Consider the following 18,919-nt stretch of genomic DNA (forward strand, 5'->3'; position numbering starts at 1 on the left):
AAGCAGTGCTTGAAGATTTGGATTGGATTAGACTTAAATGTGTAAGCGCTTATGTACTTTTTATCTTTAACAGGAAGAGATGTATTGTGGTAAGACATTTACATTTACAGCATTTAGCAGATGCTCTTATCCAGAGCGACTTCCATTTTTTATCTTATTTTTATACAACTGAGCAATTGATGGTTAAGGGCCTTGCACAGGGGACCAGCAGTGGCAGCTTGGTGGACGTTGGAATCGAACTCACAACCTTCCGATTGGTAGCGCAACACCTTAACCACTAGGCTACCACATGCCCCTTTGTATAAAGTATAGAATCCATTTGTTCAGCTGATTTATGGGTATTATGGGAACTCGATATAGAAATAAATCTACAGATCTGCTTGAAGCTGAATTTATTTGTTTATTGTTTAATTCCACACCAGCACCGATGGCTATTCTGTAAATGGACATTCTGTAAATTATTACAGTATTACAACAATAAAATCTTACTAGACTTTTAACAGTGTCAAAAACAACAACTAAATAAGGTATTTCACTTTAAAATTCAATTAGAGTTCTAGGATGTTTCCTGGTGAGTCATTTTGGACTTCTAAATAATTCTTTTCTGAGTAAAAGCATTTTCTAGCATTGTTAAGAGCAGGACAGTCTATTGGTCTCTGCTTAAGAGTGATTATTTTCTTATACTGTAGGAAACACAATTTTCTTTTCTGCACATGCATTTAAAAATAGCAAAGTCAAACTCTTTTACAAGGGTATGCCATGTGTTTACTTGGGGTATTAATTTACAAGATTAATTAGATTGCCTTTGGTAGCTTAAAGATACAACAATGTCATGAGTGACTGAAAAGCAGGCGTTTGAGTTGAGAAAAATAAAACAACGTTGTACCTCATACTGTACACATTCTGTCCTCTCCTCATCCAGACCAACGTCCTCAGCTGATCCGCCGAGACAGAGGTCACGGGTTATTAACATGCGCTTGAGTCCAGACGATGACGAGCAGAAACAGAAGAGGGAGGTGGGGTGAACAGGAAGACAAAGAAAAAGAGTTAGACAATAAGGAAAGGGATGACACGGAAAGAGACGGATGGAGGATAAACGACGGCATTTTTATGAGTCTGTCAGAGAATGTGACTGAAGGAATTGATTATTAGTGTTGCAGTTTTTCGGAAAGCCCACTGTGACCCATCTCTGTGAAGCCACACTTAAGTGATTGATGTACTCAAAGACAACAGAGGCATTGTCTTTTAAAAAGAAGATTTGCTGTTGAAAAAAGCTTTTCACACTTTACATGCTGTCCTTCATACATGTGCTTAGCATTTTCCTCCTGGCTAGAAGCTGGGATTTACAAAGGTCTCATATAAAGAATGCTAATTTACATGCAAAATCCTGAGACCTTGCTTGTACTGTGTTTGTGTGTGTGTGTGTGTGTGTGTGTGTGTGTGTGTGTGTGTGTGTGTGTGTGTGTGTGTGTATTGCAGGTAAATTACAAAGAAAGAATGTGTAAATGATGTACCATGCCAAGCAGGTTGTAGGAAAGGCATTTAAATTAGTTTTGTTTCATCTTCAAAATGATGTCAATCTGATCTTTGACTGATTCATTACTGCACACAGCAGTTTCCTTTCTGGTGCTAAATAAATCTGATGCTATAATATTTTTAGACAGAAACACCCTATATTGCATATTACTCAAGAAATACAACATACAACAAGACTAAAAATCTTTTAATGCTCAAAACTTTAATTCCACACATCTCCAGCTGGCATAAGACATGTGCCATTCAGTTTAAAATGGTGCTAAATACTCTTAATGCAAATACAGCATCATCACTACAGTTCGGAAGCACTGAATCCATGCTCATGTATGACAGCGATAAAATACGTACTGTACAATTCCCAAAAACTAAGGTGGCAGGTTGATGCTTCATCTCAATCCTTAACCAATGAAGCTTTGTGGAAAAATCACTTATACTACTGTCCCTAGCACTCTCTCAATAAACATAATAAAGCCTTTCTTCTCCTTTCTCTCATTCATGTGAAGATTATTACATATAAGAGCTGTTTGTTTTGGTATATTATTGATATCTCTCAATACTTGAAAATATCTTTATGACACATTATATATACACACACCTTAAAATCTCATTTTGCTGAAAGTAAAATAAAATGTCCGAGTAACAAAGGATTACTGACACTTGATGATGCTTTAAAAAATTGTCATGATGTTATTACATCACAGTATCAATATCACATTGGTATCCCGTCCGGTCTTAACATATATGACACAAAATCGCCAAATTGTATTTGAGGACGTCTGACACGAGCACACATTTCTAATCTGATTTCCTATTATTTCTAGCGTCATCTAGGTAGACATGTAGACAAACGAATAACTTGTATAATAACAGTTTGACTGAATTTACATCATTCAGTTAATTAGTTCATTATTCTTCCCCTCTGAAAGTGTATTTCAAATGCTTAAAATTATGGTTTTCATAGTCAGAAGAAAAGAGAAGCATTGCGATGCTCTAAGAGAACGTCCTTCATTCAAATTCTTCAAAGTTTGACATAAATAGGAAGGATGTTGTTAAGATATATAACTACCATTGACAGAATGTCTTTAAATGAATTACAATCTGATTTTACCAAATTGGCAGTTACAGAAATAAACAGCAATCAGGTGAATATTTGCAACCCATTTCTTACCCTGTCCTTCTGTCACTCCGTTTATCTGTAAAGTGAATGACAGACACCGTTGTCTTGGCATCGTCTAGTTTGCACATCAAAACTTACCAAATTTCTTCAAATAATAAACCCCTTACATGCCTAGCACTGAACACTTTATTAGGAACACTGCTACACCTGCACGTTCCTGCACTTATCTAATTGACCTATCACGAGGCAGCAGTGCAATGTAGATTCAGGTCGAGAGCTTTAGTCAATGTTGTTATACAGTAAAACATCAAAAATTGGAAAATGTGATCTCAGTGATTTTGACTGTGGTACGGTTACTGGTTCCAGATGGGTATGTTTGAGTATATTTTAGAAACTGCTGATCTCCTGAGATTTTCACACACAACAATCTGCACAGTTTATACAAAATGGTGTGAAAAACAAAAACATCCAGTGAGCAGCAGGAGGTTCTGCTGACAGGAAGTTTCAAATCACCACCACCACCACCACCACCACCACCACAGAAAAGCATCTCAGAATACACTAGAACGTGAGGCTACAGCAGAAACTGAACAGGTGACAACTGGAGAACTGATGCATGGTGTGATCATCTTGATTTCTGCTGCAACATGATGCAAGATTTGGTGCCAACTGCATGAATCCATGCATCCAAGCTGCCTTGGGTTAACAGTTCAGGTTGGTGGAAATGGAGGTGATGTAATGTGAGGAATGATTTCTTCAAACATTCTTGGCCTCTTTTAATACCAATTGAGCATCATTTGAATGCCACAGCTTATCAGTATTACTGGCCTCGTGGATCCATTCACGATCACAAAGTACCATTTACGTAATAAAGGCTACTTCCAGCATAATAACGTGCCATGTCACAAAGCAGAAGTCATTTTAAACTGATTCCTTGAACATGACAAGGAGTAGACTTTAATGGCCTGTCTGGTCCACTGATCTGAATCGAACAGTGCAGCTTTGGGGTGTGGTAGAACGGGAGATTCACAGCACGGATGTTCGGCTGACAAATCTGCAGCAATTACAGCGTTCAATCATGTCAACATGAAAAGAATATTTCCAACATCTTGGAAATCTGTGAGTTGGCTCTGACAGCAAAGGGCCTCCGACCCAGTATGATGTACCTAATAAGATGACTGTATACTTATTCAGTAACTACAGCACATAGATAAATAGAAAAGATGCTTGTTATATGAGTAAAGGAACACAAGTGTGGCAGCTCCTGGGAGTTTAAGAGGTTAAATACTGTGGCCAAAAAATTGTCACAAATCAATCTGAAGGAATTTTGACCTAATTAATATGTCAGAGAACCCATCACTTCAACTTTATTGTTGCTGTTTATAACATGAATCTATGATTTGTACTGTTGTACAGCGTGTGATGGTTACACTGGGTAATAATGTCTCACTCATTCAGCAGGGAAATATTTAGATTATCAGTTCAGTGCACTCATATGTAAATAAGCTGTCTGCTGTAATAATGAATGTGCTCTGTTATGTGAGCCTCTGCTGAAAAGAACTTGTGATAATGAAAACCGAAGTCGAATTCCTCTCTGTTTTAATTTTGCAAATTCCTCAGCTACTGTGGTAATGACAGTAAACAATGTTATTAACCATTATTCCCACCATGATATATACATTCTGGTTTTTTGTAACTTTGCCAAGAGGAACAGTTACTGAGATATTAATTGTTGTAGACAACTGATGAACTACTGGCATGGAACTGCAGGGTAATTAAGGAGGCAGATTCATCATATTTAGTGCTGTAGCAGTGGCAGGGTGACAGGCCCTGGAGAGGAAGAGGTGCTCCCAACTGAGATGTGAGGGATTCAAACCACTTTAAATGATCTGTCATGACCGGAACACTACAACATTCCTCCACGCAGCTTATTCTTCAAATACCATGTCAGGCAAATATAGACAGCATCCACTGCTTATTGTTAATGAAATTAATAAAACTAGGGAAGGTGGTTTGACTAAAGATCTGTTTGGCAGCTTGTGAGTTAAAATGTAAACACTTGAATCTCAGCTGCTCAGTTTGGATCCCATCTCAGCTGTGACTCACTTGCCACTACCTCCAGGATTTTGATTGTTGCGGCAAAAAAAAAAGGCTTGAATTTGCTTCGTCTTTTTTTTTTTTTAAACCCAACTTTTGTTATTGGTGCTTTTTTGTGGAAAAACTACCTGAATTGGAGAAAACACAGTCAGAGGATTTGTCTTTTAAAACCCTGGCAATAAAGACTTTAAAAATTAAATTAAAATATAGAATAAATTAAATTAAAAATAAATAAAAATATAATTACTTTTTAGATAGCGGTGGCATATTCAATGCATGGATAGCTGTAGGATATTCAATTGAAAAAGGCTTTGGCTTAATGTTAGTTGATGAAGTCATCACCTGATGCATCTTGGCCCAAATTTGCCGAAACTCTGAGTATCGCAGAGTTTTTTTGTTGGATTCACTTTGGATAAAAGCATAAGCTAAATAAAGAAGCACAAATTATAAAGAATGTGAGAATTTAAAATATATGAAATTGCAAATATCTTGCTCTAATCAGACACTACAATGCCTTAATTTATCAAATGAATCAGCTCTGGTTTCTAACCAAATTAAAAATCTCTGTCTATTTTGAATATTTTGTGACCAGTTATACCTCCACTACATCCATCCATCATATTGTCTGTCTGTCCTTCTGAGATTCTGCGTAGGGCAGTACCTCAAGATCCCATGAAAACCAGCAGATGAAGTGACATGATGAAATTTCAGATATGTTCCAATCAGGGTCACGGCAATAGTAAGTTCAAACACCTGTAATAGCTTTTCTTCAATTGTTTCTTTCCTGTCTGAAGTATATTCTAAGGGTATTTGTGGAAAAAAATGAGTAACAGGTTTTACTCATTTAAGCTAATATTCTACATTTGGCATTTAAGATAATTCATATTAAAGCTCTTATTATTGCTTAAAAGAAAAAGTACATTCACAAATAATATTGGCAGCAACTGCTACACACTTATAATTGACAAAGTGAGTACACTAGCAGGTGACAAGTCCCTGAAGTCAACCACAGGGTGAGAAAGTTAGGCATCACAAGCAGGCCATTACAGCACTGTGGTAAGCTCTGTGGCTCTTGACTGGAGCACTTCGAAGGCAGTTCTGTAGAGAAGCACAACAACCTTTGTGTGTGAATCTGTCCTGTCAACATGCACAAAGCCACTACACATACATTCAGTGCACTGTGGTCATGCTGGTATGACAGTCGATCTGCTACACAGGTTTTGTTCACAGCTTTGGAACATAAAAATTGCATAAAAAGAGAATACTCCACAGAAAATGCAACTGAGCAAATGATTAAATAATGCAGAAAAACAGATTGGATTTTCATACAGGATTCACTTTATCAGCAATACTTTAGTCTCAAATTCAACAACCTTTCACTAAAATGTTTTGATTAAGCATCTCTCTCTCTCTCTCTCTCTCTCTCTCTCTCTCTCTCTCTCTCTCTCTCTCTCACACACACACACACACACACACACACACACACACACACACACACACACACACACACACACACACACACACACACACACACACACACACACACACACACACACACCAAGGTAGCCAAATATCCTTTTATCTACGGAAAAAAACACAACATTCATTTATATAATGAACGATGCTCTGCACCAGTTATGACAGTTATATCCTCCAATTAACAAGCATGTATGTGTAATATTATTGTTAAGTTATTATTGTATTATGTATGTATTATTACATTATCCTTGTATCCTGCAAAAATTCTTGTATCCTTTAATAAAAATAATCAAAAAATGCTCTGGAGCTCTAGAGCTCTATGCTGCGTTTGATCGCTTATCATTTTTCATGATTAAAATCTGAGTAGTTTTGGGATGATTACAGAACAATCATGGACCAATTTCACTTGTAAAATGTGTGTAGATGGCATCCTTCACATATAACACAATATTTGGAAATACACAGTTGCTAAATACTAAGATAAAATATTAAGATTTAGCTATTCTGACTTAAAAATATCCCATCAAAAACATGATCTGTGATCAGTATTTAGATTGGTAATAAAACTTTCTGCCAACACATTTAGTAAAATGTTTTTTTAGGGCAGCTTCATCATGCTAAGCTTCTATTTTTTTCTTGCTAACTTTGCTGTTAGCAAACGATGCTTTTCAAAGTGCAAGAGACACACCTGGTAAAATATATGCAAGATTCAGGTCCTATAGCACACATCTTAGCAAAAAAGAAAGATCACAATCACATCTGCTAAGAATATTAATCTTAAAAGACACAAGAAGCCATCAGGATGACCTCTACAAATATACCCAAAGACGTGAGAGATGGCATTTTGAAAGCAAGAACAAAAACCCTGGCTCAGACCCTATGAAGGACACTGATCAAGCAAAGACTCACCAAAAACTCCAGACACCTCACCACTTCATGTCTCACTTTCATTCAGAAATCATTGGACATTGACTTGAATTCACAAGAGGGATGTAGGAACAGCCTGTGGCGATTTTGGTGACAGCAGCATGTCTGGTTTAAGAAAAGCACTAGACAAGATCCCCAGCCCCATAGTGACGTGTAGAAGTGGGTCATTCCAACTGCTTCTCTCATTCGCTCTTCAGCATGTAAAAAATAACAGGCTATTTTGAAGAAAGCCCTCAGAGCAACTGATCTTGAGAAATTCTAGCATGTCGGCAGTCCCAAGCATATAACCAATTAAAATAAATTTCTTTCTTTTTTCGTACAGCAAATCCGAGTTGCCTTCTCGGCCTGATTTAAATCCCATTGAAAACCTTGGCTTGGATTAAAAACTTACAAAGTTCACACATGACTAATGGACCAAGATTCAAAATCAGAGGTGTCAAAAGATGTGGAACACTTAAGACATGCTAAGAGAAGATGTTTTCAAAATCATAACCTAATAACATAGTAATGTTGCCTGATTTCTAAGCCTTACTAAATGTATTTTCATTCCTTCTATACGTATATACATTTCATTCCTTTATCTTGCTCCTTCTCTTTTCTGTTTTCTTTCACTCCTTTTCCTTTCTAACATTCCATGTCATGTCTTGTCTTCCTTTCTTCAATTTTATATATGGCCCACTAACATGTGTACAAGGTTTCTCATTTGTTCTGCTGACACTGCGGTTTTGCTCCGATCTACTCCTCTATTGCTCAGGAACGATTAATCTACTGTACTGTATACAGACAATTTCAACAGTGAAGGGGGCAAAATTAATGCTCCATATCTAGCTTTACAATATCCATCATGCCCTACTACACAATGCACATGCACATGCACCCTACAAAGCACATGGTTATCTAATTATTGTGGAAAACTAACAGCTAGTGAGTGAGGACTCATTGACACTGTGCACAGGAGTATAGCTGTGAGTCATGGCAACAAAGCAAAACCCAGTTCTCTGCATGCATAACCTTTAGAGATCCTTTTATAGATCACCACTGTGACAGTGTACACATTATAAAGGAGACAAAGAGCAAAAGAAAGAAAATAAACATCACAGGTAAGGGGAATGTTAATCTAGTTTTAACCTATCCCTTATTCACATTTAAATTAAAACTATCAATCAAAAAGAGGCAAGTTTATTTATACACCAGTGCTCATACACAACCAAAAGCAAGAGCACATAAGTTGAAAAGAAAATAGATAAATCAGATGCCTATAAAAAATAAAATAGAGGAGGAAGCTGTAAGCAGACAGTGCCTAAGCATACTTCACTGGGAAACAAGGAATGTTTTAAAAAGTTTTTCTGGATATACAAATGGCTAAATTTGGAGCATACTGTATATGGAACCATAGGGTGGCTGGTTCCAATTTTGGGCCACATAAAAGCTAAATGCTGACTCATGCTTTAAGTTACTGCTAATGTGGCTGACAGGTTCCTAGTAAAAATTCCTCCATTCAACCACTGATTCATTCTCTACACCGTTTATCTGACTGCTGGGTCACGGGGAACATGGAGTCTATCCCAGGAGACAAGGCAGGGTACACCCTGAACAGGAAGCCAGTCTACTGCAGGGCACAATCACACACACATGCACACGCACACGCACACACACACACACACACACACACACACACACACACACACACACACACACACACACACATATTTATTCATATACTATGGGCAATTTAAAGATGCCGATCAGCCTACAATGCATGTCACTGGACTGGGGGAGGTAATGGGAGTCCCTGGAGACACAAAAAGAAAGAGCAAAAGGTGGTAATCAAGCTCACAACCTTAGAGATATAGAGTCCCTCTAGTAAGCTACTGTATGTGTCCATACAAGTGCGTTCTGAAAAAAAGGAAACATTAATTTTGTCTCTCCAACAGTTATGTCCCAGTTGTATGACAGCCTAATAAAAGGCGGATTTCACAAATTTGGCACCAGCTGCTAGAAATCATACTAGCCACTCCACTCTGCCAGCACCTCCAGCGGGAAGGTAATAGCCTGCTATCTTTAAAATGCTCCAGTGTGCTTCAGGTTGGGGGTAAATGGACCTATTTCATGTTAATTCCAGCTCAATTGTTAAAATGTTCCATTTTCCAACAAGCATATTTGCTCCAGACTCTAATAATAGTTGGTCCAATAATAGAGACTAAAGTCACTTCACCTTTAACCAACCAAATGACTCACAATAAGTGAAGAATCGGACAATAGAAATGATCTCTGTATCCATTTGTTCATAGCCAACTCCCTCATGCAACAGTACCAACCTGGGGAGGGCTAGGATTAACACATGCTTTTTCCAAAATACACATAAGCCAGCCAGCCATAACTTTCTGAACTGTTGCTAATGCTGAGTCACAAATCCGTGTAACAAAAGTAGAGGAAAGTGACATCTACACACTGCCACCTACATGAGCTCACAGATGGAGAACACAGCTAATTTTGCTCCTATGCACTCCCTGTCCCGGGAAGCTGAGATCTGGTTGGGTTTCAAATCTGACATCTCCAGAAAACACAATGAACTATTTGCTGTTGTGTTGCTTTCTGTCACTCACAGCAGTCTGAAATCAAAGCAACAATTGCCTTAAACTCATAAATAATATCCATTGGCAATAATTATTGTGCAAGTCGGCCCAAGGACAGAGTTGGAAATCCTGTTAGGCAGAATGCCGAGTACAGACACTGCCAAGCCCATTAAAACGACTGGAAGAAAGACAGCAGAGGTTTTACTCATTCTGAATGTGCTGCATTAACCCACACAAAATAAAAAGGGACAAAAAGAGAAGGTAGTGGCCTTGGAAACCAGTTGAACATGGCCAGAATACTGTCTCTTTCTTCCATTTGTCCCTCTGTTCCTGAGCAGCATGAATGGTAGATTTAATCAGTATTATTTTATATGACACAAAGTTATATGAACTGAAAAAAGTTTGCACCTGCTGGCTGAGTTCCACATTTCCATGCCTATTGGAAGATGTTAACCTTGTCCATTTACTGACGGTGGTTAACATATTCAATTGCTGCTCTTTGTTTATACAGAAGGTCAAAGATGGACTAAAGTAAAACAGGAAGAACATGGAGACATTATGACTATTTGACTGCTGGCAGACTTCCCATTGCCCAATTGATTCGTCTGGACATGAGAGGATGTGCTGATGACTAATAGAAATGCTTGCTGCATGAATTGTTACGGTTGTGATATACATTCAGTAGCTGATTTAAATTCTACTCTAATAACCAGTCAGACATAAGTAAGCACATAAGAAAAGTACGCTTGCTTTTTGAGCATTGTCACTAGCCCTTTGTACCAGGGATTCATATGGCTTCTCTATATAGATAAGGGTTCTTATACTGTACATTCACTGCTTAAAAGGTTTCTAGTTGGCGCTCACCCTTATAATGCATTAGGGTCCTAAACAAAAACTTAAGCATTTCTTCTAAGCGTGTTTGATACAATAGAATCTGATGTAATGAAATTACGTACTGATATAAGGAAAATTCACTACCTTAAAAAGTCCAGGCCAAGACCATTAAGTCATAATTTATTTTAAGTTACCAGGAACACTTTTTATTGAAGGATATACTTAGCTTCAGGTTACGCAATGGTGTTAATGACCCAAATATATCAAATGCAATATTCCATCCATACATAACTAAGCACTGAATACTATGTGTAATTGCCTCCTTTTTTCTTTTGCTCAGTATTTTCATCATTAATTAGAGCATTGACCGAACAAAACAAATAATTAAGTATAGAAAGCCTGCGCTCTCGGTCTGATCTGTCTTAAGACAGTGGCTCTAATAAACAAAGAAGCAGAAAGAAGAGGCAAAGCTGGCACAGGGTGTTTAGTAAAGCTCTTTGTGCATTCTGAACAGTGTGGAAAGGAATTCAGCAACTCCTCTAAAAAGTGCAAAAGGGATTAACCTTCAGCTAACACTCCCTGTTCTGCAGCCTGACAGACATCATTAGAGCACTGACAGACACAAAGATGAATGACACCGAACCACTCGATGTTTCATGCAGATTCAGCTCCCTGATTAAAGTTCCATATCGCAACACTGCAACACAAAGAATGCGAGCTCTGCATAAAGAATGAAAATGTATCTCACTGTCCACTTTAATAGGAACACCTGTTCATTTATGCAGCTATCCATTCATTGTGCTGTTTCCTGATGTTGACTTGTGGAAAAAGTCTGAACTTTAACCATGTCATAGTTGTTGGTACTACATGGGCTCGTTTGGGTATTTCAGAAACGCACCGCATCTCTAGGGCTTATAAAGAATTGTGTGAAAAAATCAGAAACATTCTCTGTGTGGAGAGTCTGCAAGATGTGATGATCTAGACTAATAAAATGATTGCAACACTTTAAAGTATTTAAATATTTAGAAAATAAACTAGTTCATGAATAGAAATGATCGAAATTAGTGATGTGCGATAAAGGTGGAGGTAGAGTTATGAGCTTGCGTGGCTGTTTTTGTAACAGACTCACTAATCTAGATTGATACTGAAGCTTTGTATTGGCCTAATGACCTAAAACACGCTGCCAACACAAAGGACAGGGGAAAATTTGGAATGTTTTAGACTGGCAGACTTCACCTCCTGAAGAGGAGACTGAAGAGAGAACCCCCACATAACAAACAACTGTCTGAAGCTGTGGTACAAGCCTGGAAAAGCATCAAAAAAGAAATACACAACAGAACAGTTTGCTGATACCGATGACTTGCTGGGTTAATGCATTGTTTAATAAATTACTTCCATAGACATTAAGTCTATCTGTACCACTACTTTCATTCACCAAAAAATTGGGTGGTTGGCCACCAATGGTGCCATGTTTAAAGTATTAAAACATTACATATATATGGTTTATCATAAAATGCCCAAGTCCTAATTGTGATGAAAATTTTATAAACCTGTCTAAAACATTGACATCTGGAAGCCCTCAGTCTATAATATAGCACTGTGTTATCAGCACGTACACATCAGTGAGATGTGAATAAGCACCACTTGAGCACTTGCAAAGTACCGTTTGATGAAGCCAATTTACAGTTTCATACACTATTCAATATAACACTAAAATGTTATACAGGAAGCACTGTGGCTGCTGTTGTGAGCACCAGGAGGTGAGTGAATGATGCATATAATTATTTATTTTGTAACATTTCACAACGTGTACATAATTTAATCTTGGCTTCAAATAGCACTTCACAGCATTTGAGTGTACTTGAAACAAAAGTTTTGAAAGAGTGATTATATCATACAAGAAAGGTGAAACTCATGAATAACTGCTAAACACCTCAGTTTTGGTCTAATTCTGCCATGCATGTGCATCTTGTGCACATCTTTACAGGCAGGTCTTGAGACGATAGCTTACATTTATAGCATCCGCCGGACGCCCTTATCCAGAGCAAGTTACATTTATCTAATTTATACAGCTGAACAATTGAGGGTTAAGGACCATGCTTTGTGGGCCTGGGATTTGAACTCATGACCTTCTGATCAGTAGTCCAACAAATTAACCACTAAGCCACCAAGTCCCCTATAGTTAATTAAGTTCTGTATGCTGACATAAACAACCACTGTGAATACTGGTCTGTGTGTATGCTTTTACATTTGGGGAAAATTTACCTTGTGATGTGAGAGTTGTCTGATAAATCAGCTCTAATGCATGGTGTGAACACGGTGAGCCCAATCCTGTGGCACCAATGAAAAAGATCTCAGCGTCTCACCTTTTTATATATAGCCTTTAGTTTTATTTTTCTGGGCTTTGTGTCAATATAATAGCATGCTGAGATTCTGAAGAACTGTTTTGTATCTCTCCATGAGATTAGTGGGACAAGAACTGCTCATGACAAGTCAAGAACTCAGTAACCCTCTTCCCAAAGATGGATTAGAAGCAGTAATTACTTGGGGCTGCATTCTTCTTCTTCTTCTTCTTCTTCTTCTTCTTCTTTTCCACTATTCATCTACTATAGTGTTGTGTGAATGACTGAGTCACAAAATTCTGCTCTCAATAAAAACATCTTTACAAAGCGATGCATTTCAATCACGGTTAATGCTACCCCAGTAAAGAAAGCTGAGGAACATCGGTCCAACTGCATCTAAAATCTGGGAGTTATTTAGTCTGTGTCAACTATAACTGACAGACTGCAAGAATCTACAGTTTGGGCTAGAAAAAATTAGCCACAGTTTTACATTGTCATGACATTTTTTTAAAACCAGCTGCCCCTGGATTGGAGCAAGATTATGTTAAAAAATAACCCTATGTTTATTTACATATAAAGCAACTTACATTTTATCTGAGTTTTTTACTACGGAGGGTTAAGGGCCTTGCTCAAAGGGCCCTGCGGTGGACACTGAGTGGACCTGAGATTTGGGATCACAACCTTCTGATCAGTGGGCCACCACTTTAGCCAGTAAACTACCACATCCCATCTCTAACTGTTCTCTACAGGAGGATAGTTTTTATGGAGAGGGGGCGGGGGAGGGGGGTCGTCTGTGACTTGGCTTTGATTATTTGTGGTAAAAATCTTATTTTTGACTGTAGAAGATATCATTTGATGAATAAAACTTTACCTTTCCATACCCATTGGTAGAAAGCAGAATATTTGAGTTTAATAAGTACTATCTCCATCACCACACTGTCCACACTGTTCTCCTCTTCCAGCCTGATATGAGCACACGGCGACAATGAGAATTGCTCAATGAGAAGACACACTTTTAATGTTAATGAGGAGGATAAAAATATGATATGGAGAGCTAAAAAAAACATTCATTTTATATATAACAATATACACAGTATACACACACCTGTAAAAGGCTGTGATCGAACTGAATTCAGTGCAGAAATCCCAAAATGCAACTGAAATTCATATTCCTCTCTCAATCACCGTCTCCATCCTGATCTCTCCTGTAGCTGACTTATTCATCCCAGCCTAGAGTGGCTATAATACACATAATACTACAGATCTAACCTTCACAAGTTCTCAAGTTCTCTCTGTTCTTATTGTAAGTTCATAAAAAAAATAACCCTATCCCTTAAGATTAGACCTCAGCACTGTCACCACGAGTCATTTCATAACCCGGGGTGATTGTCTCTTATTTATACATAGTTATTTATTTATACACAACTTGTCAGACTCGTCGTAACTGGAAGAGTGTGAAGTGTTTTACCACCTCATAGAAGACATTCACAATATATATATATGCATCAATGACACTGTTTGCCTGAACAAGAGAATCACAGCCATAATAACAGTTATGTGTTTGACATGTATAGGACAGTCAGTCAAACTGTTATAAATTTCCATTTTATCCCCTCAGTGCTAGTTATGCGTGGTTGGACGAAACCGCCTCAGACAACAGCTGACAAAAGCGATACTAAGGCTAATAAAAACAATAAAACTTCTTACATAATGACCCCCATGAGAGCTCATAAATAACCAAGGACCATATTCAGGGCTGAGTTCCATGGATGTAGTGAAATGTCATATTTCAGTACATGGTGACAACATTCTGACCTAGAACATACGTTGTTTTTTCCGTTTGTGCAATCCTGTCTGGAACAAGGGGTGGGGTTAATTTTAATAATATTTAAAAACTACCCACATACAGTAGAAGTGTCACAACCGGGAGGAGGAAGACAGACCCATACACAGGATAGCTTCACATATATATGGTTTAATAACGTAAATACATAAAACAGGAACATAGACAACAACTAAACAGGACAAAGGACGAGGTTACACTAACGGTACACCGAGGTTACACTGACGGTACACTGATGTTACACTGACGATGATTGCGTGTTGCCATCGGCAACATGGCACGGTTAAATAGACGTAAATGAGCACATGAGGAACAGGTGTGTAGAGACAGGGAGGATTAAACAAGGGCGGAACAGACACGTGTGTGTGTGTGTGTGTGTGTGTGTGTGTGTGTGTGTGTGTGTGTGTGTGTGTGTGTGTGTATATGTGTGTGTGATCTTTGCTGGAGCATCTCTGGGATTTTAGTCCTGAATATATATATATCTAATGTCAGTCATTTATAAAAAATGCAAGTATCTGGAAACTTTCTGCTTTGCTTTTCCTTCTATAAAATGTCCAGCAAATATACACTCCTTTCTAGTACATCCAGTCAAAAGCAAAATGAAATCTACATCTAGCCAAGTTTAACACAATCACATGTACTGTAGCATATATCAGAGAAGTGATGTCTCCTGGGGGGAAATTATTGAGTTCCTTATCCCTACAGGTATGTTACAAGCATGTGACCTAATGATCAAGCTCAGTTTGTGTGGCCACAACAAGCCCTTACAAAAAAAAAAACACTGTAATGAAGGTGAAATCAAAGACTTTGTTTTAAAGTGATGTCAAGACTGGAATTCTTAGTTTGATGACTGTGCGTACATCATGAAAACACTCCTACTCCTCTGATTTATACAGAGATTGCATATCCTGTGCAAATTATACATAAAAGGTACATGTCCTCTAGCAAAGATAATTTAAAGACATACTGTATGACTGGAAGTCTTATCACATCCATATATATTACATAACAATCCACACAATTTGATAAAAGAGTCCGAAGGAATTCATATTTCTCTCTTTAAAAAAAAAAAAACATGAATAAATGAGTCTGCTACGCTTGTCAGCTGTGAAATGGATTTTGCAGCCAAGTAATTTTGAGACTGATGTAATTCTGATGCAATTAATGAAACATTATATTATTGATTTGTACTTATAACAGCTTTAAATACTTTTACATTATTCACATTTATAAAGTGCAGCAAAATATTCCCTAGCCGCAATAGCAATAGCTTCACTGCTCAAATGTCTATCGCACTCTCTACCTACACTAGAGGCCTTCTGCTACCTTTACCGCTACAGCACATCACACCTATAAGACGTCCTCCCAGGATGGATGGATCCCTCACAATCTGGCTTTGATCCTCATCCACCACAAAAACCCCTCAACTGCTGGCAGTAAGATTTTGAGGCTGGCACCATGTACATCTCCTCTAAGCCTTATTCTCTCTCTCTCTCTCTCTCTTTCTCTCTCTCTCTCTCTCTCTCTCTCTCTCTCTCTCTCTCTCTCTCTCTCTCTCTCTCTCTTTTTCTCACTATCAATTTTCCTGTTCCCGAGTGATGTCCTTCTATCCAGCCCTGCTGATCATAGTTTAGTATGAGAGCGTCTTTAATCTCCTGCTCAAACCTTCACCGTTCAAAACCACCTTCAGCTTCAGCTTGCTCACTACCATTATGTAGTGCTAAAGGGGCTGCACTTTGTTCACTAATTGATGCAATTATCATGCTATTTTTAGTGAGGCACCGCTCAAGGCAGTCCTATGTTATAAAGGATGAAGAAGGCACAGTCGGTGGATGCCTGATGGGTTGTTTGTCCTTAATAAGATGTGGCTCCCTGATATCTCCCAGAGTAGCTTTCATGTGGTATAGATGGCTAGTAATTGTACCGCATGGAACAGTGTGTAGGTCAGTTCTCTCTCTCTCTCTCTGTATACACACAAACACCCACACACTTATATGCAGCTGAGAAGAAAGTCATATTCCTTAATATAACCAGTAAACAGTTTAAGGTTACATGAATATTTTGAATGCTATGATGGAACTAGCTTATCTGTTAGACTGGGAATGTATGTTCATTGACTTAAAATAGCAATTTAATATAAGTCTAAGTGGATTTTTGATTGATATGTAACATCAATATATCTGATATTCAAAAACTCATTAAAAAAGAAAACGTGTCCACTGCTTATTTAAAACTAATGTCATTTTTCCATTAGGTGAGGATTTTACATTTTACTTAAACCAGCTTCTTTGAACTTTTCAGGAACTATTAACTATTAAACCGTTTCTGAAGTAAAAGCTTTTATGGTCTTTTTTGTGGCAAACTTTATTGTGGCTATAAATTATAATCATAAAATCACTCCATATTGTCACTTACAATGAAATGAACTGTGTGAAATATGAGAGCATCAATGAGTCTCAACCATACAATCCACTAATTACAGCATGGGCATCCACTCTCTCTTTTACACACATTTTTACAAACATATTTTGGACCATTTCAAATGCATCACTGCCTTCTGTATTTTTGGCTTTTTACAGAAAAAGCTGTGAAGCAGATGGATTTCAGATGGATGGAGATTCAGGTTTTACATGCAAATAGCTGGAGATAAGCAATACCGTATATACCATACGTACATAGTTCCAGCAAAGCTACAAAGGAAACATGACTTTCTTTTCACCTGCCTGACATTGTAAAGGCTACATTATCTAGTCTCATAATGTAGCTGAATCTTAAAATTCAGATTTGTAACTCCTGTTATGTAACTCCTGCATGTACTGTTTAAGAGGGGGGAAGAATGGCTTGCTCCCAGATAAAACAAACTTACACCTTTAGGCGTTAGGAATTAGATCAGCGAATTTTAGCAGTTGCTGAGACATTCAGAATTTATGATTACAACAAAGTTAAACAAAGTGAAACATGACCTTGTGCATCATTACTCACTCAAACACGTATCCTAATTACAAACTATGTAAAATTCTCATAATAAAATTCTCTAAATAATTCTCTCTTTTTTTCATTCAGAAATGATTTTTTGTAAAATTTTGTCAATATTACAAACAAATAATTGCATTTATATCACAATGATGGATTTAAATAATCTATCATCTGATTTCACACAGTTCCCATATAAAACTATAAGTCGGCTGTAAACATAATTTACATAAACGATCACGCTCAATATAATATAATTAGCTTTCTTTGCAGGATATGTTTCGCATAACTTGTTACTCTAATGTCCGTGATACTGATACAAACACTTCAGGATACTGTTTGTTGGCTTTTACTTTGCTGCATCCATCCTGTCTTGTTGTTAGCTTGTTGTGATCTGTCCTCGCTCATAATTGGGATAGTTACTGTGTCCACTGTGACCACTGCTCGGTCCATTTTGTAACATGTTCCAAACCTTACATCTTTACAAAAAATTATATATATATATATATATATATATATATATATATATATATATATATATATATATATATATATATATATATATATATGTATAGATGGGTTTTATTAATTATCAAACAGATAATTTCCCATAGTAACAACATCCCTCAATCCATGCAGCGTGTAAAATAAGCTTAATAAATTACTGAGGCCCATCAGTGAATAAGGTCAAAACCTTTATTTTCTATGTGGGCTTCCCCAAAGGACACAGTAAGGGTGCATAAAAGTGTTTATGAGGAAATTTTTGAAGCCTAAAATAAATAATGGGACACTCTATGGCCTTGCAGCGTGACACACAAGGCACGGTCATGAACTAAGAGGTTTTAAGTGCATCATTTGGAACAGGGCCATATTTTGCTTCATAAAGCTTGTGGTTTGATTCTGCTTATCCAAATATAAAAGAGTGAGCAAAATGTAGTTATTATGGACACATTTCATTAGGACCGTTTGTCTTTTGGTCACGTTAGTTCATGACACCTTGAAGCAAATGCCTGAGTAAGCAGCTGATCCTGTCCAGGATGTGAAAGATGGCAGAGCCACTTTTTTTTGACTGTGATGAACATCAGTGTTTGATCATCAGTGTTTGATTCCAACTTATTAACTGTCTTGTGTCCAAGTTTACAGTACACTGTCCGGCATTACAACTGATACATAGCATAGGCACCCATTTTGGGTT

General features: G+C 37.5%; 1 protein-coding gene across 1 annotated transcript in view; it reads right to left on the reverse strand.

Annotated features, from left to right (window-relative positions):
• Positions 1-18,919, reverse strand: part of b3galt1b (UDP-Gal:betaGlcNAc beta 1,3-galactosyltransferase, polypeptide 1b) — a 102,763-nt gene that overhangs the window by 50,241 nt on the left and 33,603 nt on the right. The window contains exon 2 of the mRNA XM_027164876.2: positions 887-976. The gene's annotated coding sequence lies outside the window, so the exon portion shown is untranslated. The remainder of the gene's footprint in view (positions 1-886; positions 977-18,919) is intronic.

The sequence above is a fragment of the Tachysurus fulvidraco genome, chromosome 6 (genome assembly GCF_022655615.1).
Source record: "Tachysurus fulvidraco isolate hzauxx_2018 chromosome 6, HZAU_PFXX_2.0, whole genome shotgun sequence".
Classification (NCBI taxonomy): domain Eukaryota; kingdom Metazoa; phylum Chordata; class Actinopteri; order Siluriformes; family Bagridae; genus Tachysurus; species Tachysurus fulvidraco.